This window comes from Myiozetetes cayanensis, unplaced genomic scaffold, assembly GCF_022539395.1.
Source record: "Myiozetetes cayanensis isolate MyiCay16 unplaced genomic scaffold, myiCay2020 scf5-8, whole genome shotgun sequence".
Lineage (NCBI taxonomy): Eukaryota > Metazoa > Chordata > Aves > Passeriformes > Tyrannidae > Myiozetetes > Myiozetetes cayanensis.
Window position 1 is genome coordinate 4,162,967 of NW_026087742.1, and position 19,705 is coordinate 4,182,671.

The 19,705-nt window shown below is 47.5% G+C and overlaps 1 long non-coding RNA gene across 1 annotated transcript; it reads left to right on the forward strand.

The window, feature by feature from the left end:
• The first annotated feature begins 2,153 nt into the window (after positions 1–2,153).
• On the forward strand, positions 2,154–17,764 carry LOC126649523 (uncharacterized). The gene is made up of 3 exons (XR_007631065.1): positions 2,154–2,291; positions 15,718–15,872; positions 17,591–17,764. It is a non-coding gene; the product is annotated as an uncharacterized LOC126649523 (long non-coding RNA).
• The last annotated feature ends 1,941 nt before the right edge of the window (positions 17,765–19,705 follow it).

The window sequence follows — 19,705 nt, forward strand, 5'->3', positions numbered from 1 at the left end:
CATCAGAGGTGTCAGACCTAAGAAAGCCTACAGAGCCCAGCTGCACTGAGGGGTGGCTGACTGCAACACCAATATCAGCCAGATTAAAAAGCTCCTGGCATTCGTTTGGAGTGAATTTTGACACAGGCAATCACACTGCAGCATCCCTGCCTTGCTTCCCTTCTGAGACTGTGAGCATGCCATGGTCTGTCCCTCTCTCTCGTGTGCAGAGTTGGACTCTTTTCACCCCCAGCCCCCAAACATGGGCTGTTTCCTCCTCACTTCTCATGGGTTCTTGCAGATTCAAGCATGAAATCTCTACCAACAAATGCTTTTTACACGCTCTGCTGTGTGGCTTTGCTGAATAAACTTACGCCCTAATTGCATCACTACCCTGCAACTCCCTTCCTCAAGTGAGCACCCCCTCTCTTAGTCAGTGCATGACACAATAAACATTTCATGCTCTATAGCTGTGCCCAGATAGCGCACATATAACTCACACTTATGTCTACATCTTCACTGATTAAGCTCAAAGACACTGCCTGTTCTGTAATATATTCATACTACAGACTGTGTGCATGCAGGCACCTTTCCCACAGAGTCCATACAACTTCAAGTAAAAAAACACTAGTTTTCTTTGCACAGGCACACATGCACACACTTACTTTCCTTTCTCCAGAACAGACAAGCCTTTGTTGTTAGGCTGTCTCTGCTCCTCTGGTCTTTCTTTCCCCACTTGTTTCTGACTCTGTTTTCCTTAATGCCTGTCTCTCCTGTTTGTTCAGGCTGTCAGCTGAGCTGCAAGGTGCTGCAGATGTGCCACTCGAAATCACATTAGTCCGGGGCGTTTTCCTGGGGCGACGTGTGGCTTGTTAAACCGGGCTCTGTGTGTGCTCCCTCAGTGAGCCCCCCTACCCCATTTTAAGGGTACAAAATGCAGCATTTTGATGAAACATTTTCCTCCAGTGGAATGCTCTGTGCTGTAGGGCCAAGGCACTGGACTGGTGCTCCTGCCCCAGTTGCTGGGCAGGTGCGCTGGGTTGCTCCTATGCCAGAGCTGAAGGAGCAGTGGAAAACTGGGGTGCAACAAATGATAGCAGCAAGTGATGTGGGTGCTTGAGTGGTCAGGACAAAGGTCTCAGGGTGGCTCTTTACTGGCATCAGCAAAGGTTTAAGGCTTTAGGGAGGGCACAGCTTGCAGTAGGGGGTCCCAGCTGATGGAATGGGAGCAGAAGGCCAGGCTGTGCTGCACTGCAGCATCAGGGAAGGGGAGGTCATGCGGGTCTCCTCTCACCCCCATGCTGAGCATTCAGCACTGCATTTCAGACATTCCTGGGGAGATTTTTTAAACCTCACTGCTGCCTGGTTTGCCTGGGGTTCTTGAGGACCAGCCTTGCTGGGGCTTTTGCAAGTAGTGGGCTGTTCCTGCCTAGAGCTGTCAGCCTCTGCATAGGGGCAGGGCCTGAGCCCTGGGGCAAAGGCTTCAGCCCCAGCCAGATTTCAAGTGCTGCCCCAGCCAGATTTCAGGTGCTTCCCCAGCTGTGTTCTGCATTTAAGTAACAGCTTCCTGCTGTTCAGAGTGAATCACCTCGGACTGAGAGACTAGGGCTGTGAGGAGGTAAGTGGTTTGCCTGGTGGAAAAACAGCTTTTGACTTTGCACACCTGAATGCCGGTGCTGTCCTGTCCTAATGCTCAGGCAATGTGCAGCAAAAGCATTTGTGCTCTTCTCTGTCTTCACTGACCCTAAATGTATCCATGTGTCATGGGATGCTGTGCTGAAGCAGGATGAATGGATATCAACTCACCTGAAAGGGATGTGGTGTGGTGTGGTGTGGTGTGGTGTGATGTGACGTGGTGTGGAAGGGAGCACTGAGTTTGAGGATGTCTCTGACTCCTCTGGGGAAGGCATGGCCAGGATTTGTAGTGCCCCAGAGGGTGTTAAGCAACATTTTTGCCATGAGTTTTCCCCATACCGGGGAAAAAAAACCTTTGAGTGAAATACATTCAAAGACACAGCTTGTCCCTGCAGTGCTGTGCCAGCAGCCCCCTTGATACCAGTCCTCCACTACTGGTTTCAGTCTGCTGAGTCTCTCACTGGGGTTAGGGTCCTAAATCGGGCATGTGCTCTGTGCTTTTTTTCCCCTTTCTTAGTTATTCTTTTGTGTTCAAAACAGGCATGAGGTAGGAAGCAGTGTCCAGCAGATGTACTGCACGTCCTGCATGGTCTCCTCAGGACAGCCTCCTCAGAGCAGTGACAGCAGTGCTGCTTCCACTTGCTTCCCTCTTCTCATCTCTTCATCACAAACTTATGGTGAGTCACAATAGTTATATATATGTCTAACAGAGCCAGGTTTTGTGTAAGCAGTTCTTTTCCTCAGTGAGCTCTCTCATCTGCTCTGTCAGGGGATGGCAGCTGGTGCTGCCACGATGGGGGAGCATCTCTAGCTTGTCTTGCTCTGCTGTTCTTTCTATGTGTACAGTAAAGCAATGGCTGTGGCTCCCCACCCCCAGCAGTCTCCTGACCTGGAGACCTCTGGGCATAAACAAAACGCAGTGTTAGTGGAAAATTGGTGCAGCCCCCAGAAGGTCCTTAGGAAACATGTCAGTTTGGATGGAGCCAGCTGTTCTGCGTGGGAAGGCAAGAGGTTAGCCCAGATGATGTGGAGGGGAAAGGCGAGCCAAGGCTGCAGCACATTGTTTGTCCTGTGGCTGAGGAGATGAGTGGCTGGGGCTGGATGTGGGTGAATGGTGCTTGGCCACATTCTGAGGAGTGACCTCCAAGGTGAGCTGAAAGAGCCAAAGATGTCAGTTCTTGGGGAAAGGATGTTGAAAACCCCATAGCCTCAGGAGGCTGATAGTGCAGCATATTGCTGTTTGTAAGCATTAGCTGGGTCTTTGCACAAGCTTACTGTCACCTGCAGTTTTACATGCACTGCAAAAGGCACAAACCCAGCGAATGGGCAGCTGCACACGCTGTCCAGTGCACAGCTCCTCCCTCTGCTTCTGGACTGACACTGTGTAACAGAAAAGCATTCAGGCTACCCAAGGAGAGAAAATCTCTTCTGTACAACCCCTTGCATCCTGAGGTGATTCAGATTTAAAAGGTTGTTTCTAACATAATCTGTGCTCTGGGTCTGGACTGGATGTGATTACGGATACTGTGAAACGCCTGTGTTAAGCAGGGTGATTTGTTGGTGCTAATGGGGAGGCCATCGCTTTTTAGCCTCCTTATGAAATCCAGTTGGGCTCTGCATGTGTATGTGTGAGGTAATCTGGCTCACACACTGAAAGCCCTCCTTCGTACCACTGCCATGGCTCTGAGGCCCAGAGCAGAGGGTGAGGAAGCATCCTCTTAGTGAAGCGAGTTGAAATGGTTTCCTTTAGAAGCTTCTGGGTGACCAGCCATGTTAACACAGCTGCAGCTGTCTCCACAGGGATGTTGTTTTTACAAGCTGAAACCAAGAACAATTCCCTTAAAGATGCACTGAGGATAAAAGCGATTATGTGGTGAAGACCAGTGTTGTCGCTTGAGTGCTGTTTTGGCTCAGACATCTCCCTCAAAATTGGAGAACTGCAGGATCAAAGCTTAATTTAGGCTGAAAGGGACTCCTCTGGAAGCCATCTACTCCAATCCCCAATATACCTCCAAGTGAACCAGGTAGAATGTAAGGCATTGTCATGTTTCTGCGTAGAGAAACTTTGGAAATAAATCTTGGCTTATTGGGGGGTTCAGTGGGACTTTTGTGGTAATTTAACAGGGGTCAGGTTTGTTGGAGGACCACGTACAGACTCTTGTATGTGCATGTCACCCTCCAGAAGGGTGGTGGTGCTGGTCCAAGCGTGATCCCTCACTTTGTCATGGATAACTCTTCTACCTTCATCACTCACTGCTATATCTGTCTGGGACAGTGTGCTCTGTGCCTGTCATTGTGGCTGTGCTCTCCTTGCTTTGGTCAGGCAAATATTTGCCTCTTTTCACCTCTGCAGTAACTATTCTGTCAGTGTAGTAAAGGAAGCTCACACGCTGTTTGGACCCTGTGGTGAAAGGGTGGTAGAGAATGTAGTGTGCGAGACAGCACACATGGAAGCTGTGGGGAGGCCACCAGTGCTGTTTGTGGCTTCACGTGGATGGTGGTCTTGCCTTTCTGCTGCTGCTGCTCCCTTCTTCTGACGGTGTCCTGCACACCTCTCCTCCCATCCTTCTGCAGCCAGGGGAGTAAAGCAAGGTGCTTAGAAACCTGCTTCTTTGCAAAGCAAATACTCCTGCTAGCTAGAAGCAGTCATGCCCTCGCCTACCCTTGGCAGGAGGTGTGTCTTGTCGCACAGAAGGTTAACATTTCCGCTCTCTGGGTCTCAGAGCACATGTGCTCGTGAGCCCAAACCCTTCCCCAGACCTCCCAGGTTTGCATGAGTTTGCAACTGTGCTTCCTGCTACTGGTTGGTGTGGACGTATGAAAGGAACAAATGCTGGATGTTATTTAGCACTTCAGTCAGGTCGTGCTGCAGCCAGGAAGTGCAAGGGTTTGTAATGGAGAACATCTGGGATCTCGCACAAACACCCTCACTCGCTCCATTCTTGTTCCCCTGCCTGTAAAATGGCAATAATCATTCAGTACCTCAAAGAAGAGCTGTGGGCCTTGCTTAACAAATTAAGATTTCCATAATGCTCATAGACCTTCATCCAGAAGGAGTGGCAGGAGTGTGTTGTGTTTTCAATGTCGGGAGCACTGCCAGTCTGCCTTCTTCCCTTGCACTTGGTAGAAAGGAGATGCTGGGTGGCCTGTTTGGATGGCAGAGTAATAAAGTAGAAAACAAGGGACTTTTTTTTCCCCCCTCTTCCACCTCCTTTTTTTTTTTTCTTTTTCTTTTTTTTATGTGAGACTTTTTATTTTGCCAACTCATTTTTATCTTAGAGCTGTTTTTAAAAAGTAATTTTCCTTTTCCATACTGACCTTTCTGAGGAAGATGAAAAGAACAGCCTTTAGAGAAGAGAGCTGGGTAAGACAGAAACCTGGAAGTGTGAGAACTCAGCACAGAAATTTTCCACAAACCCCCAGCTGCTGCTACCTGCTCAGGGAAGCCAAATGGCTGGGAGAGCTCCCAGGGTTGATAGCACAAAAGAGGGTCCCTGGTACCCTCCTGAGAGTCAAGGATGGGGTGGGTACTGTGACTGGGCCAGGGATTCATCCTGGCAATCCTGCATGGTAGCTGGTGAAAATCTCTCAAGCTGAGATGCACTGAGCAAACCAACTCACCAGTAAATGAAGTGGCAGTTTGCCAGAGAAATTTTCACTCAGCAGAAACTGTGTGGCTGCATCTGATATGGACTCTGTAAATGGTCATTAGACTGTTGTGGATGAGAGTGATATAATTGAATTTATGGAAAAGGTTTAGGAGGGAAAAAACTTGTTCTTTTGCATAGTTTCCCAGAAACTCGTTTTTTCTTTTTTTCTCCAGCTGGCAGCTGAAAATGTCAATATATTGCAGATAATACACTGAGACAAAAATAAGAAACAAATGAGAAGGAAAACTAGGGATGTCCATCTTCACTAGAGCTGGGTGTATGTAGCAATAAATGTTCACAAAATGTGCTTGTGAATAAAACATGCAGCCTGTGTTCCTTAGCAATTGTGACCCATTTTATTCCCAAACACTCTGTTGGAAAAAAAAGATGTTCACGAAAGCAAGCTATCCTTTAGAGTAATGTGAATAAATATAACAGGACGCTCAGGCTGATGTTATTCTCAAAGCCACGTTGAAGAGCCCTATCAGTTGTGTAATAGGCTCATGGAACAATTCAGTCTGATTGCAAATAATTCGCGATGAGGAGAGGATGCTTCTCCGGTGCACGAAGCATGGTGCCTAACTGGAAGCGACACAGGATGACTTACATGACCAGTGGCATAATATAAATCCTGAGTGAGGAGTAGGATATTTTCAGCAAAAGGGTCCCAACTAAGCCATATGTTAAAATGCCTCCACACAAACTGCTTGTCACAGCCGCTCGAACAGCAAGCCCGCTCATAAGTAGACAGGCTACCGGCTGATAATTCGGGGACAGATAACGGGGCTGCGCTTGTCGGGGGATTTATCTGCAGTGAGCAATTTGATCAGCTTTAATCATATGTGACAGCAACGTGAAGTCTAAAGTTGTGGTCAATCAGTTTGAATTAATCCCTCCATCAATGTCACTGAACCGAAGATCAGGGCAAGTTGGTGTTATTTTCTCACTCAGCCCATTGCCAAGACGAAGGGCTCCCCCTACCACAGGTGTCCCCACCTCTCCTGCACTGGCCTACATTTCTCTCTGTGAGCCTTCCCTGCCCGTGGCATCAATGATGGAGATGGACATGAGCTACTGGTTCACACAGAATCTGTTCACCTCTGGCTGTTGCAAAGTCCCCTCTGGTGGGTTTTTCATTTTTTTCCATGTGTAGCAGCAAGTTTCATTTCACACACCCAAAATGCCTGGGCTTTCCCAGCGTCTCTCAGATGGCTATTACACATTAAACTATAATTGCACCGTCAGGGAGTTTTCCTTTCTGATGGTCTGCCAATGCACTCCTTTTCAAAAAATGGTATTGAGGTTAGCAGCTTGGGCAGGAAACAATGCAGACAAATGCAGGCTGCCCCATCTTTGGCAATTAATCTGAAACAGATACCCAGTGAGAGGGTGACGGTGGAAATGCTGAATGAGATCTGTGGGGAGCGCACAGCAATTTAGGTGGATCGTAAACTTGCAATTCAGATGCTGGCAATAGTGCTTGGTGATTATGGGCTATGGAGAGGCAGAGGAGGACTCTGCTGCAGTGGGCAAGGGAGGGTGGGTCTGTGGGAAGCACCGACAGTGCCGTGTGTCTCAGGCATCTCGGAGCCAGCTCTGTACTGACAAACTGCTCGCTGTTTCTGGAGGAAAGGCCAGAGGCTAGAATAGCATTCTAGTGGGAACAAGCTGTTGGTAAAGTGCAGGAGAGAAGCCTGTGTTGCTCATACCCGCACCCAGGAAACGGTTTTCTTGTGCAGCACAGCACTGGTTAAAGGGCTGCCCTGCACAAATGCCGGATCTTGGCAACGCAGAGAGCACCTGTGGAAAAGTAAGAATGGCCCTTTTGGGGCAGAAACACTGCTAGAAAGCTGGGAGGCTGCGTGGATGGGGCAGTGTGGACTGCAGCAGAGCCCACAGGTAGGGAGGCTGTGAGTAACTCATTCCTCTGCTCTGGAAACTCGGCAGTATGCAGCAACTGGCAATTCCTGGCAACACCCTGTCAGGACAATAAATTAAGAAAACATGAACTAACTTAAAACATGGGAAAGCAAAGAGGAAAAGCCATGTATTTCATTTTCTTTATTCCATCTATGAGGATTTAAGACCTTTCGGCTTAGAAAGAAATGAAAAATTGTTCTAAATGCTTCATTTTGACAATACCGAAATGAAATCTTTTGGCTGCCTGAAGACTTGATTGGTCACCCTTTTTGATTTTTTTCCTTTCTTTCTTTTTTTGTAATATGAATAGCTTTGCAGACTGTGAAGATTCTGGTGCCATTAAATCTGTTACCAATTGTATTCAGGTGCAGCATCAGCTTGTCACCAGGAGAAAAGAGGGGATCATGGGGTGGGAGCATGACTTTCTTCAAGGAGTGTTATGAAACCTGTGATCAGATTTGTAGTAATCTGATGAACATTAATCAAATGGGGAGGAATGTGCCTAGGAAAAGTTAGATGGTGATATCTAATAGAAGGAGATTATCCTGAATAATGAATGCCTTTTCACTACAAACTGATTTAGGGAAAAAAAAAAAGTTTTCATTCTCTTTCTTTCCTGTTTGATTTGTAGTTACAATGCAAATAATACAGTATCTATAAACCCCCTCTCAGCAGCTCCATTCCTGACCCTACCTGAGAAAAAACCTCAAAGCAACAGAAAACCTTAGGCAAAACTGTTCAGGAATGTGTAGCATGCATTATTTTATATAGATTTTAGTCCTGCTAGTTGAGTTATTTGAAAATGAATTGGATGCAGCAGGGAGGTCAGCAAGAGCTGTTGTTAAAAGCTACTCTCTTTCAAGACACATATAAAAACCCCTGAACACATTCCCTTTATGAGATATATAGCTGAAATGATAGGAGCTGCTATCCAAATTGCAAGCAGTACAAACGGTGGGTCAGGAGAGGTGTGAGCAGAGAAGAGAGTAACTGTGTGTAAGCACAGGAGGCCAGCACAGAGTAAGGGAGGGAGCTGTATCATTTTGTGCAGAAAAGCCACAAAAATGTCACAGAAGCAGATAAAGGAGGATGTAAGCAAACATCAATGAAGGGCTTGTAGCACTGCATTAGAGAGTTTTAGGAGAAACGAGCCTGAAAGAGGGACTGGGAAATCTCTCCTTTGTTTCCCTTCTGTATTTAGGAAAACAGGCTTTACCATTGCTTGCATCCAAAGTTCTTCCAAGGAGAGAGAAACGTGCCCCGCTGCAGGACAGGCAGGCTGTGAGGATGTGGCAGCAGGAGGGTGCTGAGGAGCAACCAGGGCATTTGTCTTCTCTCAAGTTCCCTGTTCCCCAGTTGCTCAAAATGTTCATCTTTCAAACAACAGTCAGTATTCCAGCCTGGGTCCGTGCAGAAAGGTGGCTTTCTCTGGAAAATGGGAAGAAATGCAGTTCGACTAATTAGGAAGAAGTAGTGATGTTCTTAGCAGCTTTTTGGCCAAAACCCAGGAGAAGGAAAGGCTGATTTTAGGCAGAGCAGTAGCCTCTGCTATGAAGAGCGCTCTCAGCTTGTGCCTGCAAAGTTGACTTTCTTTTGAGCACATTTTGATTGCTTTAAAGTCATGTACTATGCGTGCACAGTACTTTTTTGTGTGGCTAAGCTCTCAAAGTGAGCAGCTGAACAAGGCTGCAGTCTGCATGAGTGGCTAATTTCCCTGCACAAGTGACAAGTCTGGTTAAATGTATTGTGGGCTGTGCAAAATGCATACAGAGCCCTGGCCTGAACCCCTGCAAAGCTTGGAGTGGGGCAGAAGATCCTGTGCTGCAGCTCCTTGGTGCTTGTTAAAGGCAAAGAGTGTGCTGCTGAACTGGCTGGCAGGACATCTAGAGAAGATGCCCTTCCCTGGGGCTTTAGGAGCCCTACACCTGCTAGTGGTCTTTCTCCTAGACTCATGGAAAATCATGAAATCAAAGAATGTTTTGGGTTGGAAGGGACCTTAAAGATCCCCCAGTTTCAAACCCCCTACTATGGGCAGGGACACTTTTCACTAGACCAGGTTTCTCAGAGCCCCATCCAGCCTTACCTTGAACACCTCCAGGAATGAGGAATCCACAACTTCTCTGCATGACCTGTTACAGTGCCTCAACATCCTCACAGCAAAGAACTTCCTCCTAATATCTGATCTAAACCTACTCTCTCCTAGTTTGAATCCCTTCCCCCTTGTCCTGTCACTACATGTTCTTGTAAAATGTCCCTCTCCATCTTTCTTGTAGGCTCCCTTCACGTAGTGAAAGGTAGGACATGAGGTGGAAAAGAGATACAAAAGCCAAAGCTCTGGTAGATGGTAAAGCATGTGGGATATTCTGCTCCTTGGGCAAACAGACATGATGTCAACAGCTACTTCTGGTAGACAGCAGTGCTTCAGAGACCTGCAGAACAAAATTCCTGTTTTTCTTCTGTTTTTCTTTAAAGACAAAAGCCTTCCCTTCCTCACAAACTAGGGAAAACTCTAGAAATGAATGCAGAAGGGGATGAGTATGTTCTCTGAGATGGAAGGTAGGATTTCTAGCCAGGGTGGATGTGGAGGCTGCCGTGGGGCGCAAGCAACTTGTCTGAGCCATGGTGTGCTGCTGTGCTGAGGCTGTACCCAAGAGCCTTGCTCTCATCCTGCCCATCTCCCCAAGGCTGCCTCCTCTGTCCCCTGCACGGGCAAAGCACCCCCAAAGCCCCATCTTTCTCTGTGCCAGCCAAGTGCTGGTGTGCCAGCACCTCTATTGGCATTATAAGCCTCCAGGCATCCCATGGGCTGTCAGATGCCACTTCCCCACAGAAAGAGGCTCTGTACATGTGGCCATCACCCAGGCCCCCCAGGCAAAGGGGGGAAGGGGCTCAAACCCAACACAACAATTTCTGAGGGTAACAAGGTGGGACAATCAGTAACAGGGGTGAAACTGGAGGGGAACAGCGGGTGAAAGAAACAAACCCAACCTGCTCTTCATCTGTTTGCACGCGGGGAGGGAAAGTGCCCCGCAAGAGCCAGGGTAGGTTGCTTCTTTTTCTGCCAAAGAAGTCAGCACAGAAATCCCTGCTGGAGCCATTACTTTTGGACCACTAGACTGCTTCCCTCCATAACTCTCTGCATCCTCCTCCCCCCATAGGAAGGGGTAGAGCATCCTCAGAGGGCTGGGTCTCTTCTCTGAGACCCTTGGAAGCTCGGTCTGGGTGCCTCTGCCACGTGCTGCATTCCTGATCTGGCTGGAGGACAGCACAGATAACAGGAGCTGGCAGTGCCATGTTTGGTGTCCCATGGGATGGGAAGCTCAGCCTGAACCAAAGGGGCCATTTAGCATTGTGAATTATTGAGTGCCTTGCAATGTGGAGGAGCCGAGCAAGTCAGCTGAGATCAGGCAACCTGTGCTCTGCTTTTAGAAACGCTGGCTGACCAGGGACCAAAACCCCCCTCCAGCCCACCAAAACTGCAGTGTGAGGGCTGGATCCCCTTGCAGCCAGGTGGGGATGTGGGGATGGAAGGGAGGTGATGCTGGAAGTCTCACTGGTGCCAAGGGAGGCACCGGATGCTCTCTCCCTCCAGGTCTGGAGGGAACAGGCTGGGCAGTGAGCTGTGAGCACACTGCTGGTGCTTAATATTTATTAATGACTTGGAAAAGTGGGGGAAGCAGTGAAGCAGCAAGTTTTGCAGATAGCATGAAATAATTTAGGATAGAAAAGAGCATGCAGGCACGCAGTGGGACTTACCCAAGGTGAGGGGCAGGTGAACCTGGCTGTTGACAAACATGGTGGAGAAGGCTGTGTCCGTGCCACCGCCGCCTCGCTGGGTCCTCAGTTGACCGCAGTTGCGGGGGGAGGCTGGGTGTCGCCACACACAGTTCACTGGGAACATCTGCTCAGACTGCAGCAGCCGTCTCCAAAGGGAACAAAATGGCTAGCTATGTAAAGAACAGGATAAAAAAAAAAACAAAGCACCACCGTGCTGGAAATACCACCTCTCTGCCATCTAAGCAGAGCAGGTGAATTACGGGGTGGAGACATCCTCTTGATGCACGAGTAATGTAGAGGAAGAACGTGGGGCAAAAAGGAGCAAAGAAAATGAGAGATGCAGAGACACTGAAAATAGTGACTGTCTTGCTCCCACCTGTATCAGGAGGTTTGAGGTGAGGTGTTTGAAAAACAAAGACAAATCATTTTATCTCCCTAAATGAGCCACAATCAAAGAGACATCCACTGACACTGATGGACAAAATGGCTAATGTGGGCAAAAGGAAGGGTTCTTTTCAGCTGTGTAGCATCAGCCTGGGGGATGAGCCAGTGCATGCCAAGGGTCCAGCATAATTCAGGGTAGGGCTGTACATGCAGGTGAATCACAAAGTCATCATCAGTCTTCTACCTGTACCAGGGTGGCAGCATCTCTTACGCCATGACTTTCATTCCTTGGTTCAAGATAAACACAGCGTACACAGATTGTGCTTTGGCAATGAATGGACAAAATATGCAAGTTGGAAATAGATTGTCTTGGAGATTCATATATTTGTACTGCTGGAAAGGTTCTCACCTAGGATCTTAAAGCAGTGGGACTGTAAACAGCATTTGGGCAGATCTTTTTCACTCCTCCAGAGCAAGGCAGGGGGAGTCATCTCTCATCACAGACACTCATGGCACTGCTTCGTAAAATTCTTCTAGGGTGGTTAGTTAAATCACTCAAGCAAGACAAGTCCTTGCCTCTGATACGGTTAGGAAATGTGACCTAGTTAAGCCCAGACGTTTTTGAGTGCGATGAAATGGAAGTGACTTGCCCTTGCTGAAAATTGACACCAGAAACAGGGCATTTGCTGCTCTCTTGGCCAGGGGAGCACCAAGCCCATGGACTGTGTGTGGGTAGGTTGGTGGGTGCACGAGGCAGCACCCTGCCACAGCAACCCTGTCCCAAACCTCTTCCTCCTCCTCTGTGCTGTGGCTGTCCTGGCAGGCACCAGGGACCCCTCCAGCCCTGGCCAGTCCCGCTCTGTGCCTCACTCTCCTCCATGAAATCCAATTAAAGGGTGAAATGAATTTTGGAGTCACTGCTAGAGGCTGGGAAATGTCTGTGCGTGGGGAGGGGGAAAAAGGTCTGTCTGCTGGTGCTGGAGCAGCAGAGAACTGGCTCTGGTATCATTTTAAGCCCAGCCCCACTGAAAAGCTGCTGCCGCAGCTGCAAGGGAACTATAAACGTACCATGCAATAACGTTATCGCTTTGATGGATGCTGGAAAGGCTTTGAATGCCTTTTTTTTTTTTTTTTTTTTTCTTTTACACAGTGGCCTTGTACCTTGCAGCTTCCCTTGCTGAAATGTGCCGGTTTCTTTTGTAACTCAAATCCTGCCCCCTCCTCTCTTTCAAACTGCAGAATACCTTCGTTTGCTGCCCCTTTCCTGGAGGAAAAAAGAAGTGCTCTACCATTTGAGGGAAAAAAGCCTTTGTCCTCTCTTCTTGCTGTGCCCAGAGCAAGCTCATGTCTCTCCAACACAGATTAGCACAGAGGTGAACAGAAAGGAGCTCCAGTGCAGGGTGTCCAAACGCCTGGAGCTCGTGTCCTGGAGAGGAACTGGCCTTGTGGGGACTGCAGGCTCCTCAGGATGAGAAACAAACTTCTTGGTGCTGAAAGTCATTGGTTTTGGCATTTTCTTCCTCAGTAACAGTTTCCCTTTTGACAGTATTACGCTTGGGGCAGTCTACTCAAATGCGCTGCTGATGTCTTGGACCCTCCAAGGGGCTGACATGAGAGCTTAGGAGTGCACCACAGTGATGTGACCTCGATTCGCCGTTTTAGGAGGGTTATGCAGATGGCTGGACTGCCTGATGCAATGAGCCCTTTCCCAGAAGGATCTTCTCCATCCTCCCTCACTTCCCAGCAGTTTTCCTCCATCCCTCTCTCTCCTGTGCTTTCCCCTGTGCGCCCTCAAGTCTATGGAGTTCATTCCTGCCAGTTCGGATGGAGGCCAAAAGCACAGAGGGGTTTGCAAAGCAATTGAGTTCAGAGGAGAAAAGGTCCCTGAAGGCTATGAAATTTGCAGGCGCAGCCCCAGGCTCAAGGAGTGCCAGAGGCTGGGAAGGTCCTCTGAGGAAAGTCACACTTTATGCCTGGTCTGGCCTTTCTGCACTTTTTCCTCAGACATCTGCTCCTGGACGCTGCTGCAGACAGTGTACCAAGCTGGATGCCCACCAGTCTGGTGAAGGCTGGTCATTGTTACATCCTGCTCTTCTGCAGTTTCCTGGTTTTGTTCAGCCTCCTTCTCTCTCTGGTTCTTTCCCTGCTAGGCAGACTTGTCTCTCCCACTCAGTTCTGGCCCTGTTCTACCCTTACACGATTTGTTTCAATGTTCAGCCCCTGCTTGGCTTCAGCTGTGGGTGACTCATTCTCTGTGCCTTGCCTGGGTCCCACCTCTTGGCTGTCTCTTGGACATCTGCTCTGCGCTGCATCATTCAAATATAGCCTGCCTGGAAACGGAGCCCTGCTCTGTGCCCTGACACAGCCCCTTTACAGCAAACACTTGCCTTCCATGCAGAGCTGGGGCTTCTCCAAGGGCACAATGGACCCTCCAGTGAAGAGCGTCAACACCAAGGCATTGGTGCAGTCCCCTCCTCCTATCCCCAGCCCAAAGGTAACTTTGTCTCCCAACCAGCCTGGACTCACAAGAGCAGGAGAGAGGCGGGGCAGCAAAAACTCCTGCTGAGCTCACCAGGCTGTCCCTGGGTACTTAAGGGATTTTTGAGCTCATTAGGTGGAAGAAGCGAAGTGGATACCTGTTTGCACTGCTGTCCTATGGCTCCCACTCTGCTCCTGCATCCATGTCCTGGACGTGCTTCCCTCAGCACGCTCTGCCTGCCTCTCTCTCTTCATCACCTGTCCTGCTGAAGGGTGGCACAGCTTTTCTGATGAATTCCCTTCTCATGGGAGGAGAAGGAGGAAGAGAGCTGCTTTGCAATACCCGAGGCCTTGTGGAGAAGAAGGGCTGCCCCATCCCTCTTTGTTTCACAGACTGGGTTCCCCAGAGTCTCTGGTTCCTCAGAGGCACTGAGAGCTCAGAGCAGGAGAATGCCTTTGTACCTGAAAAGATGGAGTAAGAGAATAATTTCTTTTAGAATTCCAAGTTTGCTTCTCTGTAGGGCTTTGGAGTAAGATGTATCTGGTTAGCAAGGGTATAAAATCTGACAAAAGTAGAACGTTGAATTTCAGGCCAGTATCATTAGCCTAGACAAAACTTGATGAATGCACTTTCTTTCTTCCCTCCTCTCCTTAAATGAATCATAGAATCAGCCAGGTAGGAAAAGACCTCCAAGATCATCAAGTCCAACCCTTGATCCAACCCCACTGTGGTTACCAGACCATGGCACTGATGCCACATCCAGTCTCAAACACCTCCAGGGACAGTGAATCCACCACCTCCCTGGGCAGCCCATTCTAATGTCTGATCACTCTCTCTGTAAAAAATTTCTTCCCAATATCCAACCTAAACCTCCCCTGGCATAGCTTAAGACCATGCTGTCTGGTCCTACTGTTGGTTGCCTGGGAGAAGAGACTGACCCCCACCTGGCTACAAGCTCCTGTCAGGTTATAGAGAGTGATGAGGTCTCCCCTGAGCTTCCTCTTCTCCAGGCTAAACAATCCTAGCTCCCTCAGCCTCTCCTCATAGGAGACCAGGCCAATGTTTTCTTCTTTGTAAGGGATTTCTGAGGTTTTGACTCCATGGAAAGTTTGACTGGTGTGGGTATGCAGCCAGTTTTTGAAGACAGCATTTGTTGAGTGTTTACTCAGTGCTCAAAATATAAAACTGAACTAAACATATACATTCAGTTGCTGTGCTGAGAGTAAGGTCTTTATGTATGTACTGTTCAAAGACCCGGGAGGGACTCTGCTGCTGCAAACTCAAACCAACTGGCCAAATTAAATACAAAGATACGCACTTAAGAAACTCCTGTGCAGATTTGCAGTTGAATAACAACTGTGATTCAAAGAGATAAAATTCAAGTGCATTTCCAAGTGAAAACTTCCACAGATACTTAATGCCAACAATAATAAGTCCTTTTATAGGTGCCTTTCACCTCGAAGCATCTCCAAATGCTTTGTAGGTCTGTGTGTACATATGATCGTTTGCCCAGCAATGAAGGGGAGGTTCTGGTGTGGGATGTAGCAGCTACACTGTGTTATCTACAGTGCCCTTGGATTCCTTCTCATTTCAGAGCCCTGCAGTGCACACACAGTGTTGTTAGCTCTCTAACTTTCTCCTCCAACCTCCTACCTCTGCATTTCTCCACATCCCTCCTTGCATCCCTTGCTCCCACTCTCACACTCTTGTGCTGCATTTCCTGCTCCTGCACAGCCTTCGCTCCTCTCATCTGTGTGTGCATTATCCCTCTTCCTTGTGAGTCCTCTGCAAAACTTTCCTCCTAAAGTACTCCCCCTTCTTCCTTCTCCTCCAGACTCTTCCATGCTTGAACTCCTGAAGTTCAGTTGAATTTGCATGCCATCCCTGTTTTAGCTTGCAGGCCGCCTGGGACAGCAGAGATGTTTTATCTACAAGGACAAATTGCTGCATAAAGTTACAGTGCTACATGAAGAGAACAACCACCCTAACGGCACTGCAACCTGATGGACATGATTATGCCAGGGAGAAGAAGGTTAAAGAAAACAAAGGTCAGTTCTGCTTTACTATGTCTGAAAGCAAAGAAATGTACTTAAAAGGTGTCCTTATCTAATGCTTTGCATCCAGACCATCTGCCAAGGATCAAACTTCCTTATACCTCAGGGGTGGTCAGAGCCACCTTACTAATCTTAAGAGCCATCTAACAAACCTCCACCAGGCCAAGGCTGAGGTTCCCAGCTGTCAGTTATACCAGTGGTTCCATTTAAGTTGCCTCAAGTAAGGATTTCAATGCCATATGCCTAACCTCACCCAGCCCCTACTGCCTGATTGTCCTCCATACCTGCTCATCCTAATTTTTGCTTCTGGGTTGGGCTTCTTCAGGTTTCAGATGACCTTACAAGAGTGAGTGATGCATGAAGTGCTGGGCAGTTAGCAAGAGAGCTGCCCTGAGATTCTGCTCATCATCTACCTGGCACTTGCAAATCAGTTTTCCAGCCTTTGTTCCAAGTTTCATTTCTATCTCTTTAACACAGGGAATCATTTATGATGTGCTTGTGCAGCACCTAGCACTGCAGGCACAAAGTCTTTCTGTGCATTGACAGTGACAGCTGGATAATGTGTGCTCCCCCTCCTCCCCGGGCAGGAGCAGAGCTGATCTCAGTGCAACAGGCAGTTTAGAGCTTTTGGCCCACCTCCCACAGATGTGGTGGATGGTCTGCCTCACGTGGCACCCATCCATTAGAAACAGGCTTGGGATTGTCCTCACCAATTTCTTCAACAAAATGGGTCCAATACTCTTCAGGGGACAGTACCAGGCCTAGGTTGTTGAACAAGGTGGGCACATGAGGACAGTGGAAAATAGAACCAAAAGGGACCTTCTGTACCATATTGTCCAATCCCCTGCTGTTTAGGGTAGCTGTGGTAAAGAACTGCCTCAACTCCTGTGTTAAAACAAGTTGGGATTTTTGTCCCAATAAAATCTCTTGGAAGTCAGTCCCAGAAATGCACTTCTCGGACAGTCAGGTCCTTCTTCTAATTTCCAGCTGAAATGCATTCCTGGCAAATGTATAGGCACTTGTTCTTGTGCCAGCATTGCCCTTTCACTCAAACAGCTCTTCTCTCTTCCTGGTACTTCCCTCCAGGGTATTTGTAAGCAACAAATATATCTCTTCCCAGACTGCATTTTGCTAGACTCAAGAAACCAAGCTCATTTAGTCTCTTCTTGTAGAAGAAAACTCTCTCTTCCCCAGTCATGCTAAGAGAGAAAGGCACCAAAAAAAAAAAAAAAGGCAATTTTAAATTAATTCATCTTTTATATGGACATACAATATTCTGTACTTCTTGTGATGGCATTAAAATCTTGCTAGTTCTATTAGAAATCCCTCATCTGACATGTCTTGGGTTTGCATTTGTCTTTCTCACATCTAGATGCTATTGCCAGCTTACAGACGTTTGATCAGCTGGTGTGCTCAGGTCTTTCTCCTCCTCTGTCACTTCCAACTGATGAGCTCCCAGCTGGTAGCAGAAATTCTCATTATTACTCCCTCGGGGCACGACCTCGCGTTTTGTACTATTAAATTTGATTCCATCTCTATTGCTTCTGTCCCTTTTTCGTAGGAAGACTGCTCTGATTAGTCACCGTATAATGCCTTAGAGACCTAAAGACATATTCACTATACTTTTATTTTTAGAAACTGTTTACTGTTTCAGTATTTTCATTCACTGAATGATGCCGATGTCTCTCTGTATTACCACTTCTTTCTAACAGAAATGCCAGGCTGATGTGGAGAAGGGCAGGAAAAAATTGCCTCCCAGATGAAATATATGGCAAGAAGAACTATATTTCCAAACCATTTCAAGGAAATAATTTTTTCAGTTATTTGTCACTCTGCTGCACAAAATGATCAGACACACTGTCCAATCAACAGCAAACCAGAAACGAAAAGGTATGAAAATGTTCTGTTTTACCTAACTATTTTTCCAAAGTGATTCAGATTTACTGTGTGTAAATTTACTGCATCTAGCTGCTGGGATGCAGTTCTCATCTACAGAGCTGTCACAGTGATGGCTCCCAGCACTCTGGCTTTTAACCATTAAACTATTTTTATGATGTTCAAAATACTTCAGAAACAACTGCTGTTACTGCTTAATTGTTGCGCTCAATTACTGTGGCAGTGGGCAGCTTATGAATATCTGCAATGGTGATGAGAATTCATTTATTCTAACCTCTCCTTCTCAGTTACAAATAATGCTATGTGGAGATCGTTTTACCCAGAGAAGGTTTGATGTATTCAAAACAGCCCCCATCCTTAAGATGCTGTAGCAGCTCTGGAGTGTCTGATGTTGCTGGTGCTTTGTAAGGAGGCACCTTTGCATGCTGAAGAAAATTACCACCACAAGGGCTATTTTATGGAAAAGTGCATTTCAGAAAATAGCTGGGGAGAGGTGCATACAACAGTACTGCAGAATTTTTTTTCCCATGTCTAAATCGTCTGGTATACATTTGTGAGGTGTTTCATAGGGCTGTGAGCTCTGTAGGTGTCCGAGCAGCACCTGAAGCAATGGGGCTTCCTGCCCGAAGGGGAACTCTGCAAGTGAGTATATCACGATTACTTTGACTGCTTGTAAACCAGAAAAATCTGATGGGGGTAGGGAGCTGTAGTACTGACATGGTATTTAAATCAAAGACATTTTCAATGCCTCAAATGACGCACATCCCAGAGGCACGTGACAATTTGCCATGGTGGTCTTCAGATGGACAAAACTTGTTCCTCATTGAAGAATCAAGTTTTCTTTCCACACTGTGTTCTGCATATGCTCTGGGGATCCCTGCTGGCTTGGGATGCCATGGGGAAGGGATATGGGGGGGGAGGACTCTTGCTGTGTGACTGTGGCACAGTCTTTGGAGGCACCTCAATGAGCTGCTCAGAGCGTCAGAGCAGCAGAACCTCTGTGCACCCTCTCAAGCTGTGCATCATGCCAGCAAAGATTGTATTTCCTGCCTCATCCAGACATGCTAATGAGGCCCCTGTGACATCTGACAGGGTTTACCTGTGGAGACGTGAAAGAGAATAGCAGAGGGAGAGGGAAGGCGAAGCATCGTTTTGGAAGCATGAGAACTTCTGAAACATTAATCTGGTGAATAACTCCCTGCCAACAGAATTTCACTAAACCACTGATCTGAATCATGTCACAGATGGCATTGTCTTCCAAAGCGTTAGCAAAACACAGGGCTCAACCTTCAGAGCCCATGCATCCGTATTTCTGATCCAGCACAACAACATGCCTTTAAAAGACAGAGCTTCTAATAACTGCAACTCAGGGGGGAAAAAAAATCAACCCTGTTTGGGATCTGAATAGCTGCCTTGCAGAAGGAGAATTGCCCATTTTGCTCAGTGCAGCAGTGAAGATGGGCACATAGGATAAAGAGCACCACAAGCTCTAATAAACTGTGAGATCCACTATGATGCCTTTTTATAAACGTAAAATCCCGACAGGCATTTCTGAGTGGAAGGCAAAGGTGCTAGGCTTGATAAAGTAGGACAAATCATGGTACAAATGGGAGATGGAGGAAGAAATTGCATGTCAGCTGGCAGCCTCCATTTGTGGTATTTCATGGCTGCAGGAAGAATTTAGACTTGAAACACTGTTTTAAATACTAAAACCAGTGCTGCCTGATGCCAGGATGGATAAATAGTGGGCATGTAATGGATAAATTACTGGGCATGTAATCTCTGGTACCGGAAGCTACATCTGTGTTGTCTTGGCGTTATCAGCGGTCTTTTTGGCGCCTGAATTTAGGTGCCCATCCTGGCTGTGCCTCACCTTCTCAGTCAGAAGAGATTAATGGTCCCCACATCCCTACACCTGATTTCCATGCAGG